Raw genomic sequence first — 14,068 nt, forward strand, 5'->3', positions numbered from 1 at the left:
TCGAAAATGTCGCTTGACGGTGGGGGTGCCGTCCCAAAATATGCTACGCCGTGACTGCCATACATTTCATGCTCCCTCCACTTTCGACGACGATATAGGCTACACTTTTTTTATATATATTTCGCCACCATCGAAATGCAGCCGCTGGAGTGAACGTAAAAAGAAAGAAACGCAAGGGGGCCAATTCATGGTAACTTTTGAATACGAAGAAATATATCTAATTTAATGACTTCGCATTTTCCGTAACTGGTAACGGTTGGCAATCGTTGCGTATGCTGTTCCGATGCTGCAAATACATTCTAGCTTCCGTACGTACTGTAAAAAACCCAATAAACTGAATTCAAAACTGAAAGTGAAACTGAAAGTGAAACTACATTTCCGCCGCTAGGCGGCCATCGGTACCGTCGGGCCTTTGTTGATTTTTTCCTGCCTGCAGCCTGTTGTGTACGGTGCGTGTGGCGTCGGTCGTGGCGTGCGGATTTCAGCAGTTGACGTGAACTGCGTTTTCGACCGCGTTTTTCGAGGTACCGCGTTGAACTGAAGTGTTTTTTTGTGCATATATAACTGGAGTAGTGCGTAGGTTCGTTCACTGCTGTCCAAGTACTCGTATCTCACGTATCGGAACAGAAGCAGCCTTTGGAGGCTCTGCCGAATGCGTTTATTTGTTGTAGATTGGCAGAAAGGCCGGCGCTCGCTCACGGTTTAAAGGCTTGATATCAGAAATCACGGGCGAAGTTATAATGTGCGCTGTTTATGCACCAGAATGCATTTTGTAATGTAGAAACGTCCTGAAGTCGGCGTTAATGAAAAACTAGCGTTGCCGTGACTTGGAGACGTACTTCATCAGCTCGGCACGACTACGCACCTGCCTCGAATGGTAAGCAATACTATGTCTTCATGCATGCTGGTTTGCATTATTCAAGGCATATTTTATGGAAGAGCGGCCTCAAGACTTGCCGCTTCTAGTACCAAAGTGCCAAGATCTGCAGACAGGCAGCTCTTTCCATGTATCCAGGAAGAGAAGCAGCACTGAACAGAGTTCGCCGAGAATGATTCTACTCAGAGCTGTTTTTGTCTTGACGAAACGAATGTTGCAGAGTACTGCCTCATGCTACTTAAGAGCTCTAGTATGTGTGTTCTGTCAAATTTAAAGCCGTTTAACGCTATTTCGTCAAATTCCTTGTCCTACGGTTTATCTGCACGTGGTAATTTTTCCGCCCGTGCGTAAGGTCTATTCCGTATCTCTGCGTAAAATGCGTTGCGTCAGCGTGACGTCTGAGATAAGCTTTCAATTTTGTGTGCTGCAGGCGCTGACCACTGATTGTTTGTGCATCAGGCCATGTTTTTGCATAAATTTGTTGACGCTGCTATCTATTTTGGTTTTTAATTGTTTTTAGAACGGCATCCAGATTACAGAATCCAGTGCTGTGCAAGCTAGGTATATTTAGCTTGCTTTTTCAAGTTTTTAAAAGCTTCATTGTTTGGCCGTAGTGACCTAATTTCTGAATTTTGGCGGCCTCTAATCGTGATGGTATTAAATGGATGTCTGCAGGGGAAACATCTACATCCACATCGGAGTCCACAGCCGCAGCTTGCACCTTGTTGCCGCTGGCAAGTATTCACGAGCAGTATGGAAGCAAAGGTGTGTTTTAGTTCTTGCTGCAAGCTTCTTTTTATGTTGTATGCTAGGTTCTTTTTTGGGCCATTTTCCCTTCTTTCCTTCATCAGGCTGCTTCATGAAACAGGGTACGTAGCCTAACCATGCCCTCATTTATTTGTACATCCTTGCTAGTTCCTTGTCAGCATGGGGTTATTGCAAACCAGTTTGAGTGTCGTTAAACGTAGTTTTCTCGTCATCATCATCCTGATTACACCCACTGCAGGGCAAAGGCAATCCTTTGCCAGCTGCAGCTACCGTATCCCTGCGAACTTGGTACTAGCATTTGGTGATAAAAAGTGCGCTACCACATAATGTCTTAATCTCCTCCTCTCAAAAAGTATGTGTTCACAAGCAGGAGAAGTACACAGTCCTGTGTACTTCTGCTTGTGAATGAGTCCTTTCCACGAGTGTCTCACAATTTGAAAAGAATAGGAGCTAGGCCTGGTGTGCGAGTAGTATTCTCTGCTCCAAGCAAATTGCAACGTCTCCGCAAGAGTGTCAACCGTGAAGGGTTGCCACCTGCAGAATGCGAAAAGAACCGAGAATTCTCTTATGTGCTAGTGCCCCAAAAATGTGGCGCACAGAAGTGAGCTATCCCGCGGAACGTGCTCTATCAGTCAAACAGGACATGCCTAAACGACTGTCTGAGCGAACACAAGAGCCCCTTAAAACCACCTCCTGAAAGCAATATGGTCAAATATTGGCTGTCGTGTGAAAACTGCACCTCTGCTTTCAGCCGTACAACCATACTGTACACGCATAAGGACCAGCACACGCGGGAGATTGTTGTTGATGCGTTTTATCCGTCAGGAGCAAGACAAATGCATCTGCAAACATTCTGTTGTGCTCAGATGCAAAGAACTATACTTCGTCTCACAAGATGTTTGCAGCACTACGGAAGGTAGAGCTCTCTCGTCCAATCAGGACTGCAGAAACGCAGAAAATAGTCCCTCGAATATTTGAGGAGCGTATGACTATTAATTAAAACAATTAGCATTGCAACTAAAAACATGATTTGGACAGGTATATTTAAATGGTAGGGAGTGTTTCAATCACTGGTGAAATTACCAGACAAAGCCCGTACGGACACAGCTCTGCGGAGGCCTGCTGCGAGGTAGTGATGCGTTGTGTCTCCTGTGTGCTCTACATCGACAGTGCGCTATTTCCCCAAGCAGGCGAAGCAGGTGGCTTCGCGACAACAGAGGAACTGATCAGAACAGGTTGCGACAAAAAAAAAAAGTGGGGCTAGTCCCTTTGGAACGGGCGTCCGCCTGTCCAAAAACAAACCAAAAAAAGAATAAAAAGACATCAAGCGCCACCTGCTAGAGGTAGAAAGAAGCCACCTGGACATCAGGTGGATTGAGCCACAGGCGCATAGGAACACACTAATCTAGTGCACACCATCCTGATTGGACGAGAGAGCTCTACCTTTCGTAGTGCTGCAAACATCTTGTGAGACGGAGTATAGGCTACCTCAGCAGCTTAGACGGCAGGGTAACAGTTTCTTCTACATTTAAAAAATTTTTTTTTTGTTTTTATTCGCCAGCATTTTTGCCTTTCGCAGTCAATCTTTAATGCAGTGCCACATGTTTTGCAAGCTGGCGAACTGTCGCGAAAAAAAATGTTGTTTATGCTCTTTTTTCCCCTGTTTATTGTGTGGCAGCAATTAAGATCGTCAGTCTTGAGTCAGCGCCTAGTCTGTCTTGTTCTTTCATACCATTATAGTCATGCTGTGCCCTTCATGCTGACAAACATGTACCGACTAGCTCAAGAAAGTAACCTTTTACATTGTGGAGCCATTTTACCGATTGCATTCGCATGGTTTGAATGAATGACTATTCAGGTTGCTATTGCATATTTTTGGAACCGAACAAGCTTAAATTTTGCAAGCTTACCAAACTCTTAGGATGCTTATGTTTGTTATTACCTGCATTAAGTCTCCTTTCCTGCTCACGTCTACAGAGGGCAAAATGCTAGACTCATTATATTGCGGGGACTATATTTGGTAGACTGGCAGGAACAATACCACCATCCAAGTGCGTAGGGGAGTGGGAGTTCTCAGTGTCACGGTTATACATCTGCACAATGTAAAGATTCAGATTGGTGTCCTCTTTGTAACTTGTAATTGTAATTTTTCTAGTGTTACAGAAGCCTCTTTCAGCCCAGCCAATTTATTGACCTATATGGAAGCTGCTATATGCCTGGTGATAAGTAGGCTGTGTATTGTGTTGCTGTGCAATACTGAATAAGGTGATTCCACGCCACGTTATCCAGACTTTTGTACTCGACTGCACTTGATTTCCTACAGAAACAAAAAAATCATGGCTTATTTTATTACCATGACAAAGATTTTTAAAGCATGTTCTTGGCAGAAAAAAAGAAGTTTCGTGTCGTGGCCACAGTCTTATGTTTACAAGCAATAGCAAAGCTAAGTCTTACAAAAAAGTTGTTAAAAATAAACGTTTTATGCATGAGTGAAACTTTTTCATATAAATAAAGGACGTGCTTTTATATCCAATAAATTGGACTCATGTATAAAACATGAAAGAAGGTACAAAAATATTGGAAATTGATATTTTTTATTCAATTTATGTTCTCATAACAGTCATTTCAACTATTTTTCTGGGTTATCCTAAAGGCAAAGAATGTGATAAAAGTGTTTCAGAGATGAAAAAAATGCAAGGCATGTCAGTCAGCTGAAAAAAAATATTTTTGAGGCATATTCAGCCGCCAGTGGCTCAGTGAGGTTGGCCTCATTTATTTTCTAATGGCTGTGACATTTCTGAAATTTTAATTGGAGCAATTTTGTTTTAGGCGTGAAAATAATTTCGCAATTTGAGTGTCTACCTTCAACCCCAGCATTGCTGGCTGCTTGCTAGACACTGCGGTGCACGCTAGAGCCGGCATCTAGGAGACACAAAGCTTCGCTGCATGGTGCTCCATGTGGATGCTCCTCAAATTTTGGTTTTGACATGTCTGCTGGCATGTTCGCTCACATTTTGTCAGTTTAAACTCGAGCATGACTTAAGTCCAGCGTGCACCATTGAGAGAGATAAAAAAGGCTTGATGTGGTGAAAAATGCGTATTTTAATGGTAGCACTCTTGTAAACCGCCTAGTGAGTTCACCTTTGTTTTCTTGAATCATTTGTTGGAGCACCCAGAGAGCTACGACACTCTTAATGGTTTTCTCCGCCCGTGTAAACAGCTTATAGAGGGTCAGTATTTAACCTTTCTATGGCCTCTGAATGCTTTCTGTTGCTGCAGGGGGCCTCACACTTCCACCAATGCCGTCACAAGCGCTCCTCCCATGTGATGGGGTGAAAAAGTCCATTCCACTGAAAAGTTTAAGTAATTTTCATGGTAGTAGAGGTTTTAACTCTGATTGGTCATACCACAAACAGTGCTTCCCTGTGCCGAGGAACGAGAGCCGTTCTGCCATGTGGCCCCTTCATTTTTACTTTTTGTAAATCTATCCTTCAGCAGATTTCTTTATTGCCGAAGCTGCTGGCATCGAAGACCAGCACACCATTGTATTCGTGCAGCGGAGTGCTGGTTTTGTGTAATTTACAGCTGGTGGCAAAGTGTGCTGGAGTGAAAAGGAAGCACTGAGCAGTGTCGATGTTGAACGCAGGGACTCAACTTGTAAGGTTGTTTTCTCGCTTAAAACAAAAAAAAGAGCCCCAAATAAACTAAAAATAAATGCCATTAAATGGTACTGTTTAAATTTCTATCCTTCATAATTTAATTAAGATCACCTCATTATGTAGTAGACTACTGAATATGTCACAAAAAGCAAATTCTCTCGACTTTAGAATCCTTTCGCTGTCTTGCCTTACATGTTTTGCTCTCTGAAACATTTTTATCACCTTTGCCTTCTTGACAGCTTAGAAAATAGAATAACTACTGTGAGAACATGAATTTTGATAAAAGATTTCAAATTTTTATATTTTTTACTTATTACATGTTTTATTTAAAACAAAATAAGTTCAATTTACTGTATTGGATATGGAACACCTTTAATTTATATAACAGAAACTTCATAGTCCTGCGTAAGAACGTTTCTTTTTACAAATTTTTTTGCAAGGTTAGGTTTGGCTATCACTTTCAAACATGAAATGGCGGCCACGACGGGAAAAAATTACTCCGCCTAAAACAAGCTGGGATAATGTTTGCCTAGGTAATGCAATAAGCCATGAATTTTTTTAAAGAAATCGAAGATTCAGTGCTAAGCCTGGAACAGTTGGCATGGAATGACCCAATGGCATATAAATGCCAACTGTGCGCTGATTTGAAGAAGCCTTTATAATATTTTTGTAGCTCAATTAATATTGCAGTGTAGGTTGAATGCAATTTTTTCTGCTTGCATAATTGGAATGGTTCCATATCATGCCGTTTATTTCGCATCTTCTATGCAAACTTGTATTGCATTGCCAATATTTTTTGCTGCTAGCATTCACCCCATATGAATACTGCTGCTCCTGAGCAGCATACTCAGCTGATCCACTGGAATGGTATCACTGTGTGTACCTTTGGTAAATTTCTGGGAAAAATGTATTCATTCACCTGGCTGCTTGGTAGTTTCATGTTTCATATGTAATGACAGATGAAATGCGGATCTGTCCTAAGGATGAATGTGGCCATTTGTTAACACCATTTTTCAGTAGTGATATTTGCAAGGTGATCAATTCTATTTATCTACTTTGTACTTTTGTTCACTACATGGTGCATGTATGCCTCTAAGAAAGGAAACGCGAACCAGAAAAGAAACAGCTTGGAACCCCTTGTGGTCTTTTTCCAGATGACTTCGTCTCTTAATGTGTGATAGTATATTAGTCTAGGCAAAGCAGCGTGCAGGGTAACAGGGCACTGACAGGAACACACAGGTACTGCGCTGACTAACAATTGAGGAATTTATCGCTTTGCTCACTATAAATACAGGAAATATGATCCAAAATACAAAAGAAGGAAAGTCATGGAATCATCATTTGGTCAAATCTGTTGGGCTTATTTATCCAGATAGTCAATTTCTTTTTTCGTTGGCGTTAGTGATGATGTGCTTCCATAGGTTGAACAATTCTTATGTGTCATGCACGTCTCTTATATCTCGGCATGAGCTGTTAATTATATTTCCTAAGAATTTTACATCATCGAAAGTGGGGGGTGCACTCACAGTTCGACACGTCTTGCTAGTTTGCTACTGTATCCTGTCTCAGTATTGTTGACTTGTTCTATTAGACAAATGTTGACACGCTGACCTTATTTCCCAACATACGACGCTCCGCATGAGAGAGGGATCTCGTAAGCGAAGCCACAGTCGCATGTTGTGAATTTGTTTCGGTGCTTCATCTTGTGTTGGGCTGTTTTTGAAGAACCTTTGCTGGGCGCGTTGCATACTACGTTCAGCTACTTTCTGCAAAAAAGCAAATGAATCCATCGCAAAGAACTTCCGCAAGCTGCAAAAGAAGGTCAAGCGCCAAACAGTGAAGAACGAAACCTAAAAACTTGTGTCAGGCCAACAACTTGTCCAAATTAGTGCTGGCTATGACGAAAAGTGATGGCCTATGCCTGAATGCCTTCGCTATTGCAAAAACACGCAACAATAACTGGCCTTTCAGAGTAATTGTCGCTGAACAAGGATCAAGGCAGCAACCCTTAAGGCAGTATCTGCAAGAATTGCTCTCCTTGTTCACCGTGGGAGACCTCTTCCTGGTGAAGAAGCCAGAAGTGTCCGCATTCCTCTCGAACAGCTGTACAGAACAATTGTCATCTCATTCTGATCAAGGACTTAGACTGCACGCTGCTAAATGCTGCCTTGTTTGAGACGATAAGAGAAGGCATTAATTCAATGGGAGCAGTACAATTCCAGAACCCGTGCAGAATTAATGCGGATAGATTCCTCGAGTTGCTAACCATCTACTTCCGTTCTACCTATGTAAAGTTTAATGATGTGTGCATACAGTGGCAGGGAGTATGCACCAGTTCCAGCGTTGCACTAATTCTCATTGTGCAGCTAGCCTGTCAAAATAGCCAACTATTAAAAAGCTGTGCATGGTGCCAGTTTGATAATGACCTTCCGATTTGTGGACGACTTCTTAGTAACCCACAAGCTTCATTACCAAGAGTAACACAAAGTCATTGTTGACATCTTCAAGACCTTCTCCAAAGTTTTTGCTAACTTTGAGCTGACCAAAGAAATGCCACTGGAGGTACAGCTTCCCGATCTATGGCTGTACTTTGTAGAGACCCATATGTGCTTGCGTTACTTCCCAAGGTCGAAAAAAAGGCTGTTGCTACTGGCGCACTAAAAAATATCCTAAATAGCTTGTGTATTGACCGTCAGCAAGAATTCCTTGAGGCCCACCTGACATGGCTACCTGAAGCTGATTTCCCAGATGACCTCATCTGCAGCCTTGGCTTCAGGATAAAGAAATTTGCCTATCTACCTCTAAAAGGCTTCAGAAAGAACGGAACGTAGCTGTCATAGCATATTACTATGGGGTTTAGCTCAGCAGCAGGCGCGACGGGTTGCACTCAGAAGGCACCCCAAACCAAGTCACTCCGAGCGCTAGCTGCAGCGTGCCTGTTGTCGTCAACTGCCCAGTGTCAAAACAACGTCCTCTTCGCCTTGCAACTTGCACTGTAGCACTACCCCCTCCGCCTCGCGGAAGGAAGCACAGCCCCTGGGCGCCCTAAGGTGGTGTGAATGGTAGGGCTTAAGACAGGTGACGTGCACGAGCTTTGTGGAGTGGGCCGGGGGAACAGTGCGGGAGTGCAGGGACGTGATTTCATAGGTCACATTGCTCAGTTGCCTGAAGAGAAGACGCGGTAAGGACCCACACAACGAGGCAGCAGCTTCTCACCCAGGCCCACATGGTGCGCAGGGAGCCAGGGGAGTACGTGGAAGCCGGGAGGGTAGTGGGCAACACGGTGATTAAGGTCATTGGTGCATGGTATCAGCCACGCACTAAAGAAAGTGGTCAGGCAGGCTGGTGTGAACTTAGTATGCAACACGCCCAGCTAGGGTGCTTCAAAGACAGCCTGGTATAAAAGAAAGCTGTCAAATCCACAGCATGCGACAGTGACTTAGGCACCTTGTTTACTAAGTTCACACCAGCTCGCCTTACCACTTTCTCTTGCGCGTGGCTGATACCATGCACATATGCCGTCACAGCTAACTTCCTTTCTTTCTGAAGCCTCGTTGGGGTGGATCAGCAAATTTTTTTCATTATCTTCAAGCCAAGGCTGCAGACGAGGTCATCCGGGAAACCAGCTTCAGGTAACTATGTCAGTTGGGCCTCAACGCTTTCCTACTTACAGTCAATACACAATCTGTTTGAGACATTTTTTAGTGTGCCAGTAGCAACAGTCTTTTTTTCGACTGTGGGACATAACACCAGTACATATGGGCCTCTGATGTGCAGCCATAGATCGAGAAGCTGTACCTCCAGCAAGGACTTCGGAGAAGGTCTTGAATATGTGAACAATGCCGTTGTGTTGCCCTTGTTTATGAAGCTTGTGGATTACTAGGAAGTCGTCGAAAAATCGGGAGGTCATTATCAAATTGGTGATAAGCAAAGCTTTTTAATAGTTCGCTATCTTGACAGGCTAGCAGGACAATGAGAATTAATGCAACGCAGGAACTGGTGCATAATCCTTGCCACTGTATGTGCAGATAATTAAACTAAAATAACAGATGGTTAGCAACTCGAGGAATCTATCAGCATTAATTCTGCATTGGTTCTGGAATCATGCTGCTCCCATTGAATCAATGCCTTCACTTACCGTCTCAAACAAGGGGAAATGTGGCAGCGTGTAATGTTAGTCCTTGATGACAATTAGAAGACACTCCTTCTGGACGGCTGTTCAAGAGGAATGCGGACACTTCTGGCTTCTTTACCAGGAAAAGGTCTTCCATGGTGAGCTAGGAGAGCAATTCTTGCAGATACTGCCCTAAGGGTTGTTGCCACGATCCTTGTTCAGAGACAATTACTCTGAAAGGCCAGTTATCGTTCCGTGTTTTTGCCATAAAGAAGGCATTCAGGCATAGGCCCTCACTCTTTTTCACAACCAGCCCTACTTTGGTCAAGTTGTTGGCTTGACCTTCTTTTGCAGCTTGTGGAAGTTCTTTGCAGTGGCTTCATTTGCTTTTTCACAGAAAGTAGCTGAAGGTAGTATGCAATGCTCCTAGCAAAGGTGCTTCAAAAACAGCCCAGCATAAGACGAAGCACAGAAACAAATTCACGACATGCAACAGTGGCTTAGTTTACAAGATCTATCCGCCACGCGGAGCGTCCTGTGTTGAGAAATAAGGTCAGCGTGTTAACATTTATATAATGCAACATGTCGGCAATACTGAGAAAGGATATCGTAGCAAGCTACCAAGACACATATCGGACTGTGAGTGTGTATCACACTTTTGACAATGTAAAATTCTGAGGAAATGTAAGAGATGTGTATGGTACATAAGAATTGTTCAACCTGTTTAAGCACATCATCACTAACTCTAAGGAAAAAGAAATTGACTACCTGGATAAATAATCACGACAGATTTGACAAAATGATGATTCCATGACTTTCCTTCTTTGTAATTTGGATGATGCTTTCTGTATTCATTGCAAACTAAACAATAAATTCCTCAGTTATCACTGCACCTGTCTTGTCTGTGTCCTGTTATCCTGCGTGGTTTTGCAAAGATTCATGCACCAACTGGCCCAGCTCCTTTTCTTGTAGTTTAGTGGCTTTGTGCAAATCTTTCTTGATGGATTTTTGAGTTTACTGGCGGCAGACATGGGAGATATGTTAACTTAGCACTGTTGCCTGCCTTTCAAGATGTCACTTGCTTGATATAATAATGAATGTATGCTTTGCATTAGTCGCAGCTGACCACTCTCATGGAACGGGTTGTGTTGCTGACTTTGATCAGATACTGTGCTTTCTGTTGTTACAGTGAATTTTGCACATTGCTTGTTGTTCGGTTTATTGTAAAGCATTTTCAAGTGCGCTATTTTCGTCTTTGTTGTCATGGTGTTTTGTGCCTTTTATAGTCAGTTTACCCTCCATACAGGCCAGTGGTTTGCACTAGCTTGTAGCAGTTCGTGCAGAATTAATTGCATGACCTGACCACCTTCGTTCCATTTCATAACATCTAGCTTTTTAGCTAAAACATTGTTTGTATAATGTCGTTTAGAGCTATTTTTTCTAAACCACAGTGGCCTCTTTGGAATGTTTCAAAAAATAACAGCTGGTGCTTGCTCGCCACATGGGCAGATTTTCTTCTTTCTGTTAGCGTTAGCATGCATAATAAAACGCATTGTTAATGAGCAATATGTTGGAATTTATCAGCAACATTGAACAGTGTAAACTGGTATGAAATATTTTACTGTTTTTGTCTAAAATGCAGACTCGCACCATGTATGCTGTTCACCGAAGACAATCCTGAGGTGGCTGAGAACCTGTTCGTCGAGGGAGGATGGCTACTCAGCAGGCTTACCACTGCGGCTCACTCCACAACTGCGCCATAATGTCAGGAATATGGGTGTTCAGCATAAGTTGCCTTAAGTTTGCTTTTTGCTAATTCCTGGGAGTTAGCGTCACAGTTCAAGCCTTCTTCAGGCTGGTATATAAGGCTGCACAAGCATGAATTTTTCATTCTGTTTGCTCTGAAAAATTTGGGAGGTAGAGTAAGTGCTATGGAACCTTATTCTTGCAGCACCATAAGCCCAATAAAAGCAGGTATGGTGCTGTTGTACCTTAAAATTTTTAGTTCTTTGGATGGCAGTAAGGAATTCATTGGAGAAGCTTCTTGTGCCTTGTTTTATGGATGTGTTTTGTTCTAATAAAAATTTTCCACATTTCTGCAGTTTTGTGATTTGTTTGTCAATAAACGTTTTTCTTAGGTGCACACCGCCTGTTTACTGCTATGAAGAGCTCCAGTAATACAGGTATATTGCATTACTTAGGCATTATAATGGTAAATTTAAAGAACGCTTAAGAAAAGTAATAAAAGTGGGAACAAATTATGAACCCATTGCATGCTTTTTTCCTGAAGGGTGTAGGGGTGCAAGAAGCGTAAAACGCCTGTGGCTCGGTGGTAAAGTGTGTGATACACCTCAGCACCTTTGGGTCAAATTTTATCATTTTCGGGCTGGTTCTTTCCTGAAACACCCCACCTTAAAGATGTGTTCAAGTCACAAAACTCCTTTCTGGGCCGGGTGCAAGGGTGCGAGTTATAGACACCTGGAAACTCCTTTAAAGGTGTTTTATTTTTTACAGTGCAGTAATACATGATAAGTACATATTTGAAGGCAAGACACATGAGGTATGCAAAATGGAACCGTTCGCACCTGCAAAGCCATGAAAAGTGTTATTATTGTATTGTTGCTAAGCGCCACTTTCTAATGTTTTTCACCATTGTTTTCCTTTGTTCACTATTGTACAGGTCGTTGTTAAGGTCGTTAAATAGCGCAGCGACATAATAGTTTGTAGTTTTTTTTTCCGTAGTTTGTGAAAACTCTTGGCTTAATGTATCTTTCTGTTTTCCTAAGAGTGTCTTCTTTGTGTACAGGCACTTCGAAATAACTTGCGAAATAGTGCGTCGTAACTACCGAAAACGGAAATATTTCGCGTACCTTGAGTATGCCTAGTTTGGAGTACTTCTCTTTTGTGGGGGTTGTGTGTAAGTCTGTGCCGTAACTGATACTATTTACTATTCTTTTTATTAAGCAAACAAGGAAGGGGAATGAGGGGCTCGTTGTAAATATGACAGAAGCCAACAGCCACAGAAACCAAGGGGCACAGGGGATTTTTTTTATTAATTAATCTATTTTGTGGTGTTGATCAATTTAGAATATTACTGGATATGTCATCGCTTAAAGGTAATTGATTAGAAAAGCAGAAGAAAAAACAACCACATGCCGCCGGTGGGATCCGAACCCACGACCTCCGAATTACGCGTCCGGTGCTCTACCTCTGAGCTACGGCGACGGCTGTCAAACCTTCTGCTTTCGGGGGTATTTATGTTTACAAGTAACTTAACCTTGAGAGTGTTCATCAGCGCCACCCACGTTCATAAGCGGCGGACGTAGAACGTCCTGATTTACCGCAGGTGTGACGTAGAACGTCATCGAACGGAGAGGGTGGAAGCTGTGTGAGAACCCTCTTATGCTTCCTATGGCATCAAGGCTGCCAGAATCGAGGCCCTCGCTAAGCAATTAAGCAAACAAGGAAGGGGAATGAGGGGCTCGTTGTAAATATGACAGAAGCCAACAGCCACAGAAAGCAAGGGGCACAGGGGATTTTTTTATTAATTAATCTATTTTGTGGTGTTGATCAATTTAGAATATTACTGGATATGTCATCGCTTAAAGGTAATTGATTAGAAAAGCAGAAGAAAAAACAATCACATGCCGCCGGTGGGTTCGTGGGTTCGGATCCCACCGGCGGCATGTGGTTGTTTTTTCTTCTGCTTTTCTAATCAATTACCTTTAAGCGATGACATATCCAGTAATATTCTAAATTGATCAACACCACAAAATAGATTAATTAATAAAAAAGATCCCCTGTGCCCCTTGGTTTCTGTGGCTGTTGGCTTCTGTCATTCTTTTTATTAGTGTATCGATCTTCAGCATTTTGTATTCTGAGCATGTTTCATATACAGTGACTCCATACCGCAAAATAGACTCCACTAATGCTTTATATATTGTAATTCTTAAATGAAGAGGACATTTTCCCCGCAGGTTGTAAATTAAAGCCGCCGTATTTCGTAACTTTTTTCTCAAGTGCTCGATATGGTTATTCCAAGTCAAGTGTTCCAAGTCAAGCGCTCGTCCCTGTCTACTTCTCTGTCCGTGTCTTTTATTGCGCCCCTGTGTCCTCCTGAAAAGCCTAAATATTTAACCACTGACTCAGGTCTTAGTGGCACACATTTACAACATTTACAAGTGCCACAAGTAGAAGAGTGCAAGTATAAAGGTCGACTGAGGGTAACCGGCTCATGTGGATTTCTGAAACATAAAAATTTTGTTTTCTGAGGGTTGACGAAAATACAATTTTTACCACACCAGTCCATGATTTCATGTATGTCTTCTTGAAAACGAACACATCCTTTCTCGAAATCTATTGTATCAAGAATTATCGCGGTATCATCTGCATATTGATAAATTTTTGAAGTCAGTGGTAAACTGCCCAGGTTAGTAACATATATGTTAAAAAGTATTGGTCCTAAGGTGCTCCTTTGAGGTACATCGTATTTTATTATTTTATTTCTATTATACTGATTGTCAATTAGAACACACTGTTACCGATTGGAGAAGTAATTACGAAAAAAACCTGTTGAATTGACCTCGAAATCCTAAGGCATTTAGCTTGCTTATCATTAGGGCATGATCTACGGTATCAAATGCTTTGGTG

General features: G+C 42.3%; 1 long non-coding RNA gene across 1 annotated transcript; it reads left to right on the forward strand.

Annotated features, from left to right (window-relative positions):
- Positions 1 to 459: 459 nt before the first annotated feature.
- LOC149360320 (uncharacterized) lies at positions 460 to 11,519 on the forward strand. The gene is made up of 3 exons (XR_016288827.1): positions 460 to 877; positions 1,553 to 1,642; positions 11,061 to 11,519. It is a non-coding gene; the product is annotated as an uncharacterized LOC149360320 (long non-coding RNA).
- Positions 11,520 to 14,068: the final 2,549 nt, after the last annotated feature.

This window comes from Amblyomma mixtum, chromosome 2, assembly GCF_055824585.1.
Source record: "Amblyomma mixtum isolate Tamu chromosome 2, ASM5582458v1, whole genome shotgun sequence".
NCBI classification, from domain to species: domain Eukaryota; kingdom Metazoa; phylum Arthropoda; class Arachnida; order Ixodida; family Ixodidae; genus Amblyomma; species Amblyomma mixtum.